Here is a 5,983-nt window from a genome sequence, read left to right as displayed (position 1 = left end):
AAGTCGTATTAAAAAAATCAAAATGTGACTAAAGCTTATAATTTTAATAATTTGTTTGCTTTACTTTGATTAATCGTGATGTAACATTTTTTTGTAATTTGTAGAGTGATGAACCACCCCAAAAAAAAGAAGGAGCGAAGAAGCAGAAATAACTACCTACTATCGAGGAAAATAATATCACTTTACTTACTTACAGACAAGGAAAACCTAAATTTATCAGAAAATAATATACCTCGTAATATGCCTGTATATGCTTGTATATGATGTATAGACTTCTCTTAGATCAAAATAAATTTTAGATGGTATTCGCTATTGGTTTAAGAAAAGTGTCTCTTTAATCAAGAAATGTCCCTTTTCAATCAAGAGTTTTTGCATGAATCAAAGAGGCTATTGTTCTTGTAGCGAGAACTTCTTTGCATATTTTGGGTCAAGAGTGAAATACTTTGGACAGATAGATTCTTCTATTCTCTAAAGTAATTTTTTAAAGCTTATAAAAAGATAGTTAATGCTTTGGGCAAAGAAACGTCGTTCTTGGCCCTATTGAAAAGCGCCAATCTTTTTGGTCAAAGTCATATTCATTTCGACTGAGAGATCCTTTTTTTCAGTGTAGAGGGTACGAAAAAAGGCGTAAATTTAAGAAAGAAGCGTTTCCTCCTAATGTCGTGGCTAACCACTCAGTTTAAGACCCTTATTTTCAATTATATGGTGCTCGTCGAATAATACCCCCTAAAGTTGAATCTTGGCGTCCATTCTTAGTTGGCCACCCGGTACATAATCGTAATACACATAATACACCTAAATTCAACAATTTCCGAATTATGAAGTTTAGACTTTGAAATGTTAAACGAAAATTCTGTAATTTTCAGACCTGAATTAATCTCATTTTATACATCTATAAATGCTAACTTGAAAATTAATGTGAATATTATTTAGTATCACAGTTTCAGCAGAATGGCATTGTGAAATGAAACCAAACACTAATATCAATGAAACGAAACTAATTAAATCGAATTGTTTAAGTGATATTTTTAAAAGTCAATAACTCGAAAACGGTTGGTTTTAGGTACATTGTGTGTATTTCGATTTTTGCTTAGAATTGAAGGAAGAACCAAAATATGCAATAATATACAGGAGGTTCCATTTAAAAAAACACTTTATGGACGACTTTACGGACGACCCCGTATACTTAAATTTATTACCTGCTAATAGATACTTAAAACCCCTATAACTTTTGTACTTAACTTTTTGCGGTAATTCTTATATTTTACCAAAATTTAATCGACCGTTCCCATACATATCAGCGACCCTGTATAAAGTGTTACAAAATCTGTTAAATTCTCGGTTAAATTTTATAAAAAAAACAACATATTTTTTGTTTATAGTTATTCTGAAAATTATATAGTAGTCTTATGTGGTTTTAGTCTCATTTGTTACCTACAAAAAAATAATATAGGTACCTAACATAAGGAAATCGATAATCAGTAATACAACAAAATTTATAAATATTACTCAGTCTGTGGTTGGTTCCTTGTGAAACATAGTTAAAAATTAGTGTTTTAATTTTTTTTTTTTTTTTTTTTTAATGAATTTTTAATGAAAGTAACTTTATCTCTGCATATATTTCAGATTGTTAGGCCTTTTTCAATTTTTTTTAAAATTAACAAAAAATCTAATTGAAGGAATATCTCAAAAACTGCGATCTTGACGATTTGATGTTATTAGAGATTTTGTGCATAATATTATCCTAATCTTTATTGAAAACCCGTTGCTAGCACTTAATTTTGGCAGAGTTAGATTTTTAATAAATTTTAACCCCCTCCCATACCCCCTTCCAACCCCCCACCCACCAAAAACTAATGGCCAGATTCTCGGAGGCCACAGTATTTTTGTGCCAAATGTGGTTAAAATCTGTCTTTTAGGCGGTTTTTGAGTTATTCGTGTTACAGGACGGTTCAGACAGACAGACACCATGAATATATTTGTATTTAGGTCATTTATAGACCCAAATAACTCATTCAGAGATATTAAAAAAAAAAAAAATCTTTTTGCCGATCTTAATTAGCCTAACTATACCTGTTGGTATGGTAAAAAATTACTAATTAAAAAAAAAAAAAATATTTTTAACGTTTAACTGTTTAATTCAAGCTCTGTCTTTTGTTTCCCCTATGTAATAGTTAATTGAGTTTTTCATTAATTGCTTGTGCAATTAAGTAGACTATACACATCGGAACAGGTCAACTCTGTGTATTAGGATTTGTAAACGTGTAAGCAGTGATGTAGACAGCTTAATGAAAAATCAAGTATATTAAAAAGAGAATTAAAAGTTGGATGGTCAATGGAGGTAACATTTTGCTTGGCTGAGCGTCATTGCCAGATATTATGCATCAAAATTTCAAACCGAAAGTAGAGTTTCAAAAAAATGTCTGCATCTAGGGTTGAGAATCTGGTTTCGGACAATTAGTTACTCATTTTACTACAACAGCTGTAATAGATTACATTTAGCTTAATCATATTATCTCATTTCAGTAGTATACATGAAAATTTTTAACATGTTTTTTTAATTTTATTCTAATTTCTTTAAGACTACGATAATATACTGGTCGGCAAGACAAAATCTTGGGTCGTTTATTTTAGTCATCATTTACCTACGTGTCTAGAAGTGAATCGCCATGGCAATCTATGTAAGTCGGGAGAGAAATTTATTTACCTATTCATCTTAATCCGGAGCTACAACTTCTGCGCTTAGGCAAAATTCTTGCTCTTTTCTCTTTTTTCATTGTATATAATCACAGAGTCTATAGACTCTGTGCACGACAAACGGCACCCAAAGCCGTGTGTACATTATCGGTTATATCATTAAATAAACTAACCATAAAGAATATGCTGTATTACGTAGTAAATGCTGCAAATTCTATTGTCGGCCATTCTAATCATATTTAAATTAATTAATGGAGTTGAGACGAGTGTGAAGTGAGATATAAATGATTGATCTTTTGTTAAATTAGCGTGGTAGAACCTTAACACAATGCATGAATTGTTAATGTTCATATGCACCTCCATTAATATTCAATACATATCCTATAACGATTACAGCCTTCGACAAATCAGAAATTTGCGCTTTTATACTTTGTAATTAATAGATCATCTGTCTATATTATGCAAGGGATGTACTGTGCTACGTAATAGAGCTATCAGCATCCTCTCTCAGTATATCGTATTGTACTGAACACGTTGACACACGAGAATCAGCAACCAAAGCCGTGTGTACGCTTCATTAAATAGACTAACCAAAAAATATGCACTATTACTTAGGTATCCGTACATCCTCAGTAGTAATAATAGGACAATTAGATCAATTAATTATCATTAAATGTTGTAAATTCTACAAATTCATTGTCGACCATCCGGATTAAGTGATATAGGTAATTAAACTTCTCATTTTCTATCCCGTATTTATAGGCTTTTCTCTTTCAGTAATATCGTATTTGTAACTGAACCACACCGTCTGACTGTATTTCTTTCATACACACGAGCAATCGGCATCCAAAAGCCGTACGATGTACTTTTATTAAATAAAATTAGTACCTTTTGTTATTTATTTGTTCGTTTATCTTATTTAATTATTATATTATTTTGTTAAAAAAAAAAAAAAAAAAAAAAAAAAAAAAAGTAACAAAAATTAAAAAAGTAATTTTAAAGTGAAAGGGTCTTTGAAATAATCTAATTACTATCTTTATCGATAAGAACTCTTATCGATTTTTAATTTGGGAATTCATATTAATTGCCATGTGGTCACGTTTCTATTATAATTGATCAATTTTCTGGGGCGATAGTCTTGATAAATTAATCTAAGTGTTCAATTCAATAATTGTTATATTATTATGTTCAAATACCATTTTGTATTCATAAAAACGGCCTTTTTATTACTTCTCTGCCATACTGACCCATCAAATAAATATTTTTTTTCAGATAAAATACCTCAAATTCAACGCAAATTATTTTATTTTAAGGGTCCTTTTATATGCTTTACTTATCCCTGATTCCATCCAATTATGGCCGCTGATTAGAAGCGGGAGTTAGACGTTCGCTTTCGGTCATTGGCGTACTCTTAAAACTTTAAATTTCTATCCTCGTATTCAGAATAATACACAAAATAAGCAATAAAAAGGATACAGATAAGTAAAACTTTATAATGATAAGAGTTGCTTACCTAAAAAAATTTTTGTTAGTAGAAATTTTCATAATATTGACATTATATGTTATTATTGCAATACATATAACAGTAAAGTCAAAGATTTTAAAGTTACGTAACGTCTCCTTTTGCTGCCAGGCTTAATCTGGACGGAGTTTTGTGGAACACTTTGTTTACGTGGAATCCGAACCATGGTCAGTGGCCTACCGACTTGGCACGTGTCTAAATCGACTCTTAACTCACGAGGTATATCCGATTCGATCTTATCCGGCCTCGAACTGGCGTGAATGAGCAGTGGTGTGTCAAAGTATTTTACACTTTTGCCTTATTGGACAACAGCACGATACAGAGTTTCGAAACTGTCACCAGTCCATCAACTAGTATCGCCTTACGTTGCTTAACTTCGGTGTTCTCATGGGAACCGGTGTTTCAACGTAGACGGACCGTTGGTTTTCCGTAATACTATAGCTACAACACTAGTTATACCACCCCGCATAAATTCGAAGTATATTAGTAATAATAATTATTTCACATCCTCAAAGTAGTGATGGGTTGTTATTTAACTAATCTGTTATTTTTATATAACAATTATTTAGAAATAAAAAAAAAAAAAAAAAAAAAAAAAAAAAAAAAATACAGATATTAAAATAACGACACGCAGAGATGGACTGTTCGTGAAACGAACTCGGCGCTCTGCACCACCACGAAATTCGATGCTGCTCTAAACAATTCCAAAAAACAACTACTATGGAGTGGAAAACCTCATATATTATCGACAAACCATCGATTACAGCGGGCGGAAATACAACGAAACAACGGAGTGGGGTTGATGCGCTCACGGCGCGGCGCGTTCGATGTTGGAGTGAACACACAGACCTTAAACAAAATTTTAGATATAAAAGAGCAGCTGTTTCGAAAAGTTCGGAGGGGCCCAAATGTTACAAACCCCCGCCCCCTGGGCGTCGAGATAACAGATTGAGTGAAAGAGCGTTGCTGCATTGGTCGATTGTCGATGGAGGCTGATATCGGAGTTGGAGAATTAACCTCAGTTTTTTAGTATGTTGTTTTTTTACCTGTTCCGAGCATAACAGAACGGCATTCGAGATAATCGGAGTGGAAAAGTAACGCTGCTGCATCGATCGGATTGTCGATGAAGTTATCAATATTTAATATTTATTATTCCTTGAAAAATTTTCACAATTATTTTAAAGATTTTTTTAAAAGAATACAGGAGTATCACGGGTGTTTTAAAAATCTGGTCATTGATTACTCACGATCCTTAAGCGAACCGCTTCTGACGTTTAAAGCCGGGATTTTTGGTAAAACGGAATGATCAGTAGAGGTCGATAAGGAGGGGTTTCGAATCTCAAATTCCAAGTAAGTGGAAACGCCCCTCAAATATTACAATATTTTCTATTATTTAAAACGGCTGGTCTTTCGGGAAAACGATTGGACACGCATAATTTATTTTGTTTTTTTACATATTTTGAAATTTTTTAAAAAATAATACAGGGTGTTCCAAAAAGTTGAGTAATTGATTAATTCTTGCTTTACTATATCATCACCATTACAAATTAATAATTCGACGCGAACGAAGTCGCGGGTACAACTTAACAAGTATAGCTAGAGACGTGAGAAATATAAAATAAGAGATGCCCCCCGATGCGCAGTGGACATTAGTGATGGGCAAAACTGTTATTTTTAGATAACAGTTGAAACTGTTATAGTTATTTATAAAAAACAGCTTAAAATAACAGCTTAAAAATAACAGGTTTCTTTATTTTATTGCTA

This window comes from Sitophilus oryzae, unplaced genomic scaffold (assembly GCF_002938485.1).
Source record: "Sitophilus oryzae breed Bouriz unplaced genomic scaffold, Soryzae_2.0 scaffold_551_pilon_pilon, whole genome shotgun sequence".
NCBI classification, from domain to species: domain Eukaryota; kingdom Metazoa; phylum Arthropoda; class Insecta; order Coleoptera; family Curculionidae; genus Sitophilus; species Sitophilus oryzae.
This window is presented reverse-complemented; position numbering follows the sequence as displayed.